This window comes from Saccoglossus kowalevskii, chromosome 16, assembly GCF_978046115.1.
Source record: "Saccoglossus kowalevskii chromosome 16, keSacKowa6.1, whole genome shotgun sequence".
NCBI classification, from domain to species: Eukaryota; Metazoa; Hemichordata; class Enteropneusta; family Harrimaniidae; genus Saccoglossus; species Saccoglossus kowalevskii.
This window is the reverse complement of record NC_140656.1, coordinates 2,320,607-2,333,044: the sequence shown is the minus strand read 5'-3', so window position 1 is coordinate 2,333,044 and position 12,438 is coordinate 2,320,607.

Genomic DNA, 12,438 nt, shown 5'->3' with positions numbered 1-12,438 from the left:
GAACACTTCCTGCTCAAATGTAAACTCTACACAAATGTGAGAGAACCCCTAATTACCATGACAAAACATCTTAATAATATTACATCAAATGAAGAAAAAATGATAGCCATAATGACTAGTGATAATGAGTCAATTATAATAGAACTGTCGAAATATATTTACAACTGTTTCAATCTGAGAGAAGAAAATATTAAAAAAAACAGTATGTCATCTGCCTCAAAATCTAAATAGTTACATGTATTTTAATTTTATTTAATGTGTTTAATGTTATTTTTTTATTTTTACTTCTTTTTTTTTTTTCTATACTTTATTGTACACTTTTGTCAAGATCCTAATAAGGATACGATTACAATAAAGATTATTATTATTATTATTATTATTATTATTATTATTATTACTCGGGAGGGGCTTACGATCGGGGAAGTACGGTACTTTAACGCAATTGGGCTTTCACTCTCAGAATACTGTGTTTCAAACGCATAAGGCTCTAACCCAAGTTTTAAAAAGCACATTGTGCATATACAAGTTGAGTTTATACTAATAGACATAGTACACAATGCTTGGCAGCATGAACGGCTATGTACAATGGCGTATACGAATGCGATCAGATACTAAAACGTCATAGCTTTGAAAAGTACCCGGATGTTAAATATGTTCGTTCGTTAATTATTCCCCTCCATGAATGGCCTCCATGGGCAGCACTTCAAATGCCTATCCAAGCTACAGTTATAATTAAAACAAAATTAAACCACTGCAATATTATTTCGAATACAGTTTAGAATATACACAACTATAAATTAAGGCCGCATTTAGGTTCGCTTTAAATTACATTATTACGAAAATAAAAACAATTGATTACAGCTTCAGAAAATACCCCTTGACGACCCTCATGAATCGTGACATCGTTTGGTTCATATATGACATTTATGTTGTTGTTTATATCATGATGTGCGGTGTCAGTTTCAACTTTGCTTATAATACTGCATTGTGATGTCAACTGACCGGGACTGTTGAAAATCCACATTCACGAGACCCAGGTCTATCGAGCATCGTTTAAAAAACGAAATTAAAACTTCGAACGTATAACTGTTTTTAGGGCGTTCTATTCGGCGTTCGGTACGCGAATCGAACTGTTTGGAGCTACGTCACAGAACGTTCTATGTTGCTAGGACGCGCACCGCGCATTGTAACCACGTCGTCGCCTCGGGGTGACGCGGGCGCCTCGCGCCTGCCAAGTTTTTGTTCGACTGCTAGGTGACGTCACAACTGGGGCGACTCGGGCAGTTTTACCGCGCCTGCTTGCAGAGAAGGGGAAGTTTGAGAAAAAGATAGCGAACAGCGAAATCGATAGGTAAATGGGTGTTTAGGTAATTTTCTCAAACATAAAATGCAACTGGACGTGATTTTAAAATAAATTTTATACATTTTACACGAGTTTCGATTGTATAGCAACGGGCCAATAAAATCAAGTGACACTACTTTCCCGGCAAACTCTGCACAGTTCAATACGCGTTATCTACTTCCCCGGGGAACCCTTTCGTTGCCACGTGTCACTATTGCCGGGAGGGGCACGTATTGTAAACAGTGTGGGAGGGGAAAATAATTGCACAGTATGAGGGGAGGGCAGATGATTTTAACAGTGTAAGGAAGGGCACGTGATATAAAAATGTAAAGAAGAGTTTGTTAGGGAGGGTACGTGATATGAAGAGTGTGAGGGAGGGGGCTTTGTTGTAGAAAGTGTGAGGGAGGGGCCTTTGATGTGAAGAGTGTGAGGGAGGGGCCTTTGATAAGGAAAGTGTGAGGGAGGGGCCTTTGATGAGGAAAGTGTGAGGGAGGGCCTTTGATGAGGAAAGTGTGAGGGAGGGGCCTTTGATGTGGAAAGTGTGAGGGAGGGGGCTTTGATGTGGAAAGTGTGAGGGAGGGGCCTTTGATGTGGAAAGTGTGAGGGAGGGGATTTTGATGTGAAGAGTGTGAGGGAGGGGCCTTTGATGTGGAAAGTGTGAGGGAGGGGCCTTTGATGTGGAAAGTGTGAGGGAGGGGATTTTGATGTGAAGAGTGTGAGGGAGGGGCCTTTGATGTGGAAAGTGTGAGGGAGGGGCCTTTGATGTGGAAAGTGTGAGGGAGGTGCCTTTGATGTGGAAAGTGTGAGGGAGGGGCCTTTGATGAGGAAAGTGTGAGGGAGGGGCCTTTGATGTGGAAAGTGTGAGGGAGGTGCCTTTGATGTGGAAAGTGTGAGGGAGGGGCCTTTGATGAGGAAAGTGTGAGGGAGGGGCCTTTGTTGTGGAAAGTGTGAGGGAGGGGCCTTTGATGTGAAGAGTGTGAGGGAGGGGCATTTGATGTGAAGAGTGTGAGGGAGGGGCATTTGATGTGGAAAGTGTGAGGGAGGGGCCTTTGATGAGGAAAGTGTGAGGGAGGGGCCTTTGATGTGGAAAGTGTGAGGGAGGGGCCTTTGATGTGGAAAGTGTGAGGGAGGGGCCTTTGGTGTGGAAAGTGTGAGGGAGGGGCCTTTGATGTGGAAAGTGTGAGGGAGGGGCCTTTGATAAGGAAAGTGTGAGGGAGGGGCCTTTGATGTGGAAAGTGTGAGGGAGGGGCCTTTGATGTGGAAAGTGTGAGGGAGGGGGCTTTGATGTGGAAAGTGTGAGGGAGGGGCCTTTGATGAGGAAAGTGTGAGGGAGGGGCCTTTGATGTGGAAAGTGTGAGGGAGGGGGCTTTGATGTGGAAAGTGTGAGGGAGGGGCCTTTGATGTGGAAAGTGTGAGGGAGGGGCCTTTGATAAGGAAAGTGTGAGGGAGGGGCCTTTGATGTGGAAAGTGTGAGGGAGGGGCCTTTGATGTGGAAAGTGTGAGGGAGGGGGCTTTGATGTGGAAAGTGTGAGGGAGGGGGCTTTGATGAGGAAAGTGTGAGGGAGGGGCCTTTGTTGTGGAAAGTGTGAGGGAGGGGCCTGTGATGTGGAAAGTGTGAGGGAGGGGGCTTTGATGAGGAAAGTGTGAGGGAGGGGCCTTTGTTGTGGAAAGTGTGAGGGAGGGGCCTTTGATGTGGAAAGTGTGAGGGAGGGGGCTTTGATGTGGAAAGTGTGAGGGAGGGGGCTTTGATGTGGAAAGTGAGGGAGGGGGCTTTGATGTGGAAAATGTGAGGGAGGGGCCTTTGATGTGTAAAGTGTGAGGGAGGGGCCTTTGATGTGGAAAGTGTGAGGGAGGGGCCTTTGATGTGGAAAGTGTGAGGGAGGGGCCTTTGATGTGAAGAGTGTGAGGGAGGGTCCTTTGATGTGGAAAGTGTGAGAGAATGGCATGTGATTAAAGCAATCAGAATTGTTTATCACGTGACGGTCGCTGTGACTTTAACACATTCTGTTTACGGATTCATCTGTCTACTGAAGATGGCGTTGTCATTGGTAACGTAATTTGCATCTACGTGCAGGTGTCGATTATATTATTTTGAAAATAATCGGTTTTTATTTATTCGCCGATAAGATCGACTACGTCAATATTTTGTATACCACATTGAAATTAACGCAACACTGCTGTCGAATTTTAATTTACTGGCCAAGTTGAAGGACATGTCACATGTACTATTTTTAGTAAACACGTGAACAACGGAACGGCTATTCACTGTGTCACAAATAAATGTATTTATATTCCATGTAATTTCGTGCGAGTACGGTAAGAATAAGTAGTATTTATGCGTCAGTTGACAACCATCTGTGTGCCAGAAAACAAATATAGCCAATCAGCCAATCGGATTACGAAGGTGACGTCATATTACGCAATTATATAACTCGGGACAAGATCTATATAGAATATGATCCAAGAAATAAATCAATTTAAATTATAAAACAAAAACACTGATTTGATGAACAATTGACAAAACAAGCCCAGTATCCCGCAATGAGGCACTGTCATTGGTTTAAATTAAAACTAATCAATTATTTGTTAAGAATAAATAAATATACACCGGGCTATCATTCAACGTCACAGGTATTCACACAATGTGAAACACTGTGTTCAATCTAAGATGATTATATTCATTCACTTATATTTTCGATAATTGACAAATAAATAACATTTATTTTCATTCAAATTGCGCAGAGAAGCTAAATGGCTCCTACAATTGTTTATGTATATATATATATTCTTTTTCATATAAACATCCTTGTGAATGAGTGATTCACAAATAACGAGCAAAAACTCCATCCATGAGTTGAATTTCACGATAATTGATTGAAAATGACGTCATTCTCTTCTCAAGGTTTAATTATCAAGTCAGCTTGAATGATTTGCTTCAATTACACATGATATGACATACAAATACACAATTTGTACACTTCACTCAAAGTATGAGATCTTCCTTCCTCGTCTTCTTCGGCGTGTAATTGTTTTCCTGTCGCTTTCCGTTTCCGTTTTTATCATAACGTCGTGCGTACTCGAGGGTTTCGCATCGTGAGCTGATAAACCCCTGTGAAGACAATGCCCAAAATGACATCGTGTTTTCAACTCTACAACTCTATGTTGCCTGATGAGATAAGAACGTTTAAAATACAGCGATATTCTGTCATGTTTACGTCATTTCTCCATATTTTACGTTAATGCACCACTAAATAACCTGTCATTCGAAGATAACAATAACGCGCTATTGTGGTTGTACTATGCAAATGCAGATACGTGGAACAGCCTTACAAAATACACCGTGACTAGTTGCCCGAGTTCCATATGAGCCAATTACATACACTGTGCTTACAGTTTTAGTGTCAAGGACGGGAAACGGTTTCAATTTATATTTCAGACAATTATACAATTAGATTACAGGTTAGCCATTCGGTTATTATTGTAAGATAAATGCCAATATATCTGATTAAAATCCGATTTAAGTATAGCCTCCGTTTTTTTTTTTTTCACATTTCCATGATTTATTGTTATTTTGGGGGTTTTCATTTTAACCGGCCGTTATTATTTGTTTTCATATATGGTATTCAATACCATATACAAACAAATTTAATAACAGCAAGTAAAACAAAAAATAGTCACGAATACACAAAAATACAAATAAATAAAATATAGCCAATACCAACATCGAGAATGAGATGAGAACAGAAAGTACAATGGCATAACTTCCAGTCGGCGTGCAAATGACACTACCGTAAGCATCATACAATGGAATAGAGCTTGTTTTCATCATAATAAAGGTTTCGCGCCGCGCCGAGATTGGTAATTAGAAGTTAAATTCGAACTTGCAGTGACCTCTAATTTCAATAAATGTACTACTGGCAATTCATGCCCATGATATTCACTCTAAGGATTGTGGGTACATTCATGAGTCGTGTGAATGCAGTAAAAACAATTTATTTAGAATTCATTTTCAATTGATAAATGACACCTGATGCGGCCTCGAGAGTGAAGCTGGTCACGTGGTCGGCATGTGTGAAGAAAAAAGCACGGATACACAAATAGGTCACGTGTCCGAATGAAACAGGAAATGAAAGAAACGTAGACGGATATCAAATGAAAAGCGACAGGAAGACAATGGAGAGGAAGACGAGGGATGATTTCATATTTTGACTGAAGTGTACAGATCGTATAATTTTATGCAACTCATATTACGTACACTTAACCTAAATTATAGATATCACAACCTTGGGAAGGGATTGACGACATCTTCAATTAATCATCTTCGATTTAGAGAATAATTCAACTCATGACGTTTTTGCTTGTTATTTGTGCATTCCTCAATCACAATGCATCCACACTTTTACACATTGTCATCAGTGTAAATCAAATGTAAATATATTATTGGGGCGCAGATTATCACACAAGTCGTGACGAGGACTTTTTCACATAAATTGGCACAAGGATTACCATATATAAACATGTAAATTTCATGTTTGGACTAAGCATGGCAATCCGATTTGGCTCCACGCATTCATTCTATCGCCGTAAATATTTTCTTTGAATAGATTGCTTTCAGTGAAAAAAGACAGCTTTTGAGATTACTTTAAATAGTGTGCCACATCATAACAGTATTACGTCACAACAAACTAGATGAGAATATTGTACACCCGTTGGAATGACAATTCCCGGAGGCTGAATAATCACTCATTGATAATACATAATTAGACGGCGAGAGGCAAATCATGATGACAAGTTCATTCAGTCCTTCATTTCAAAACGTTCGATTCACATCTCAGGTAATCAGATTCCCTCAGGAGTCTCCCAACGTCACGGTGTGGATTAGTTTTGAGTCTCCCACCGTGTGAATTAGTTTTGTTCTCATTTCGGCTTAGCACAGGAGAAATAAGTCAAATCACGCAAATAATGTTTCACACCACTGTCATAATTTGTATCACAGTCCCTCTATCATGGATAGAGGGACTGTGTTTGTATCAAGGCGCGGGTCACGTAGGCGATATAATCCTCTCTATTCTGAAAATATCTGTTTGCAATGGATGGCTTACTTGTATTTTTTTAACATGGTTAATTTGTATCTAGCAATCTGAATGGTTGAAGCAAAGTCTTACTATTATATTGGCACTAGAACTTGAAACCCTATGATTTTGTCCATAATAAACTGGCTTAAATATTTATCTGAATCGAGATGGTACCGTGACGACTGTGAGCGCCCATCCCTGTCACTCTATTTGATAAATCGACGCAAATGCAAAAATCACAAATAAAAACATTTTTCTCTTTTTGTCTCTTCGTGTGAGAAAATAGTCATGATGCATGGTCGGTATTATCGCTAGTTCGTTGAAATATAATATTAATATTATCTGCCCCAAATGTGCTAATTTTACCCAGAGAGGTCTTATATCCGCTACCAAAACATTCTCGCTTGTCGTTTATAACATCATTATAGCATGCTCCACAAGAAATACACTACAAAATCGCTGTTTATATCACGTTGCTACGTGTAATTTTAGCGAAAAGCAGTTTGATTTGAAACTACTAGTGTAGTTGAATTTATTTATTTTTTCTGTGATGATTTTATAAAACCACACTTTATAATTTTGCGGGTACTTGACTCATTGCTTTTATACGTGAAATAGTTATTGCATTGCCGTCTGAAAACAAAAATGTTTTGTGCAATGACACCAACATACATGGCCACAGCAAATCCGTTAGTGGCATTGTGAGCTGTGTTACTAGTATTCACTGAGCATCGCTCTTTCTCTCTCTCTACTGTACACATTCGTCCAATTTGATGCACAGAACACGTACCCGGGACACCTAGTCACGCAAACTACCACCCATCATTTATTTTGTTTACGTCAAGACTACGTACGGCAAAGCATTGGGTGTGGCGGTTTGCGTACAATTAAACGACTTTTCTCTAATTGAAAGTTGTACACTGCATGAAACGATTATGAAATATCAGAAAGATAATATATAATCACACACATTGCCAACTCCTGTGAGGAGAGTGTCAACATCCATGATATCTACAATGCCACCCTATTCTACGTCTTGGGAAATGCCTTACAGTTTTACATATTATGTGGATTTCCATCCAGTTGTAGCAATCAGCAAGTGGCGGTGATATATACTCGGCTGTAATACCCACGACGTCAAGAAATTATGTAATTGAAGAAACAACACCAAGCAGTAGAATATAAGCAATGTGATTGGTCTCCGGGTATACACCGCAATACAATAGAGTGACGTCATCATCATGGTTTAAATATTTACCTTGCGATTTGTTTAATTTGTAATTATTTCGCAACTATTATTTTTGCTGACAATATTTTCCAACTGAAATAGTAGGGTATAGCAACCGTTGCAAGACGCATTTTATGCATTTAATAAAATATTCAAAGCTCAATATAGATTACCCAAACTATTAGTGGTCGGTCTCCATTGAGACATACACCTGTATACAGTTACAATAGAAATCGATAATGTGATGTGCTTTGATGTTTCATTTTTTCCGGTTCTTTCACTGAAATACGCCGACAGAAAATCGAAACATTTCATGATCAGAATAGTACGTAAGAATTGCTTATATTATCTACTGTGACCTAGAAATATTTTGTATTTGCCGACATTGACGCAATATGGCACGGTTCCCACAGATCGTTACCAAGCGCCGCCTGTCGGTCACAACACAAATTCCTTTTGGCTTTCTACCAAGTAGTGTTGGCGGCGCATTACACTGAATAATCCTCGTTTGATATGGGATTCATACTAGCGACGTATGCAACGCGTGTAAAATATATTGTTTACATGAAATTCAGTCATTTCTTTACAGCGCCATCGTCTGCAATAAAAGCAATACATTTTTCTCAGAATCGTGTTTAAAACAAGCATATTCAGTCTTAGGAAAGTTAGAAGGTATTTTTGATACAGGTTTGGGGCAGATACCATATATTTAGATACTGTAAAATGAATAATTTTCACTGGGTTTAAATTTCACTGATTTACCATTTCAGGCATATTCAGTGGGTTTTAAATTCCCAGTTTTATAATTTAGATAATGTGTTCTATGCTCAATTTTACATATTCACTGGGTTTTAATTTAGCGCATTTTCCAGTCAGCGAAATAAGCAAAATTAAAACCCAGTGAACAATTAATCCTTATAAAGTATGATAATACAAGAGTTTAATAAATCCAACAATATACAGACTCAAATTAGAGATCCTATGTATTTGTTTTACAGATATTTGTTTAATGAATACATCAGAATAGAAACTCTGTGAGTCCATTGGGGGGGGGGGGGGTTCAATATACTTATATATACCGGTATTTTACTGGCTTGAAAGTAACTCTATCATCGGATTTTCACACATTTTATGACAGTACATTGGGAAACTAATCATGAATGCTGCAAAGTTGTGAGCCATTGATTTTCAAAAGGCTTTTGATAGCTTGGAATGAGATTTTATTTTCCACTCCCTTAACAGTTTTAATTTTGGTCCTTCCCTTATTAACTGGATCAAATTATTTTACAATAACCCCTCCAGCTGTGTGATGAACCAAGATCTAAGCACTGGCTATTTTGATATAAGAAGGGGAGTTAGACAGGGTGACCCGGTTTCGCCCGCCCTCTTTATTTTGTCACTTGAATTAGTTTTGAATTCACTGTGATGTGATGACTCTATTCATGAAATTCATATCCAGGGCAAGGGGGTTAAGTATTCTGCATTTGCTGACGATCTAACCTGCTTTCTCTCGGACAAACTTTCCTGCATTAATTTGTTCTCCCTCCTTAACAAGTTTCAGACATATTCAGGGTTACACGTAAATTATGACAAAACAGAGGCAATGTGGCTTGGGTGCTGGAGGTCTCGTACGGATAAACCATTTGGGGTTCTCTCGCCATCAACTCCAATCAAAATTGTTGGTATATATTTTTCTTACAGATACAAGAGTGCCTATCTACTAAATATGGAAGCTCCTATTGACTCTCTTAATAAATGTTTGTATCTTATTGGCAAAATTCAAATTATTAAATCACTGATTATTCCATAATTTCTCTATATATTTAATCTCATAATTGTCAAAATGGCGAATGTTAAAAAAATAAATAATAAACTACATAAATTTATTTGGAAAGGCCCAGACAGAATTGCACGTAACACTTCGATTGGGGATGTTGGCCAGGAAGGTCTAAATATGCTGGACATGTTTGCTCTTTATCACGCTTTCAGAGTTAAATGGGTCCAGTGCTTTTTTAATCCAAAAATTAATCATCCCTGGAAACTTTTTTTATCACACTATCTGCTTCCCCTTGGTGGTTCCTTAATTTTTAGATGTAATTATAAAATTGAGCTATTACCTGTTACTCTACCCCCTTTCTATCACAGTCTATTGTGCAGTTGGTGGAAATTACATTGCCAGCAACCAGTTCAAACAGTTGCTAACAATATAATTTGGAATAACGCCAACATTCTCATTGATAACAAGTGTGTGTTATCTAGATTTCATTTTAAAGGGCATTGTCTATATCTCGGATCTTTATATCTCAAATGGAAAAATAAAAAATTGGACACAACTACCAGAAATTGGGTTTACTCCTAGACAATATCTCCTTTGGCACGGCATAATTTCCGCTATACCACTAGAATGGAGAGGCTGTACTCCCTTTTTTGTTAGACCAGAATTGTCTATTGGTTTGTACATTAACAACATATTTTGTCCATTGAATATTGTAACATGTAAAGTAATACGGAATGCTCTTTCATCTCTTTATTTTATTCCACCAAAATGTAAAACTTATTTTCAGCAGTTGTTTCAATTAAATGAAATTAAGTGGGAAATTATTTTCAAGTTACCATTTAGAGTTACCATTGAAACAAAACTCCAAGAATTCCAGTAGAAACTAAATCATAATGTTTTATTTACGAATACTATGCTTCACCGTATGAGACCTCCTCTCGTCACCTCTAGCCTTTGTTCTTTTTGTCATAATAGCGATGAAACTCTAACACATTTATTCGTTACATGCAACTATGTTACTGTCCTTTGGACATCAATATGTAATAGATGGGGTGAATTTTTAAATACCCCAGACACTTTCACAGATATTCAAATTTTGCTGGGCGATGATCAGTTCTCAAGTTTATTGAACCATATCATTATTATAACTAAACAAATTATTTATTCCTGTAAATTAAATGGCACTTCACCTTCATTTCATCTGGTACAAAAGAAATGCAATATTGTATATGTAGTAAAAATAGCACTATCGAATATTTTCAGGTGAAGTGGGGAAACTTTACCTAATGTTGGTTTGTGCATCTTACAATTTACAATCCGCAATTTTTTAATACAATTGGAGTTACTTGGTAATCTGTCTTCATTTTTTTTTTTCTTTTTTGTTTTGTTTATTACTTTATTTACTGTATTTGTTAAAGTCCTGTAATTTTTTGTTTATGGGTAATGAAAAATATTTATCAAAAAGTTGTGAGAATGAGAATTAGAAATGGCAGTTTGTATTCGCAATTTTAACCACAAGAAAACACATGTTGGTGAATGTATTTACCATATTTCAAACAGGTATTTGAATTATTACCATATTTTAAACAGGTATTTGAATAATTATACATTGTATTTCAAACAGGTATTTGAATAATTATACATTGTATTTCAAACATGTATTTGAATTATTACCATATTTCAAACAGGTATTTGAATAATTACCATATTTCAAACATGTATTTGAATTATTACCATATTTCAAACAGGTATTTGAATAATTATACATTGTATTTCAAACAGGTATTTGAAAAAAATCATTAAATGAGCCATGTTTGGTATCTTTGGAGTGGACGTCACAATTTCAAATTGACCAATCAGATCATCAATAGCCCATTGGATATCAGGGTGGGAGATCAACAATATCCAATGCACTGTATGTATCACAGGGTACTATCATGTCATTACTCAGTAGTCTGGAAGGCATACCATGAAAATCCACCCAGGTGGTCTAGATTTTGTGTTAACAAAACCCTCTGTGCATTGTTTAAATAATAATCAAAGCAATGCAAATAAGTATAAGTATTTGACAGTAACTGATAAAACAATAAAACAGTTTTTTCTAATTTCACACATCCAGATTGCATTAGCCATTAGAGAAAAACCTAGCATTGTGTTTTCAAAACTTAGAAGTGTTGTAAACATTACAGAGTTTGTATTTATCTTATTTACTACTAACACAACTAATGTTGGTACAAAGAACTGAGCTATTTATATGTATGGTACAAACTCCAAATCCTCATTTCAGTTTGTTAGACAATGTTACTTTCATATATATTATTGACAATATACATAAACGGTATTTTAAGAATATTTTTATCCACATACTAACATTTTTTTTCCACATTTTTTTGTTTGATTTTTTTTAAATTTTGTACTTGACTAAATGTTCTATTCAAAATGATTGTCAATAAAGCTGCATTTATTACTATAATTCTGTATCATATTTTCTTAAAACGAAGAGGTAGTTTTCGGATTAATATGCAAAGATTATGACAAAATTGTTGTAATACCTGCAATGAAACTCAAATACAAGTAGTAGTTGTTAATTATGCAAATCATGTATTTAATATGCACATATTTAAACATCAAGCTAATCATCTCTGTACCATATATCATTGAAATATATTACGAAACCAAACCATCTTTGTTAAATTTTCCAATATACTAACAATTGGATAATTATGCAGTTGAGGTAATTAATACATGTTTCAATCATAAAATTAAGCATTTGAATCATTCTAGGCCATATATGTACAAAATTTGCTCTGTATATATACACCAAAATTAAAAAAATAAGCTAATTATAATGCAAATAAGCTAATTAATATTCACATTTAAACAAATTTATAATATTTTGCTTAATAATGTTTGTGGGTTACCCTAGTATCAAAATACAGAATATGTCAGTCTTCTAATACATGGTTATCGAAATATAACAAATATAAGAACTGAAACCTGATTATTATTAAGCAAA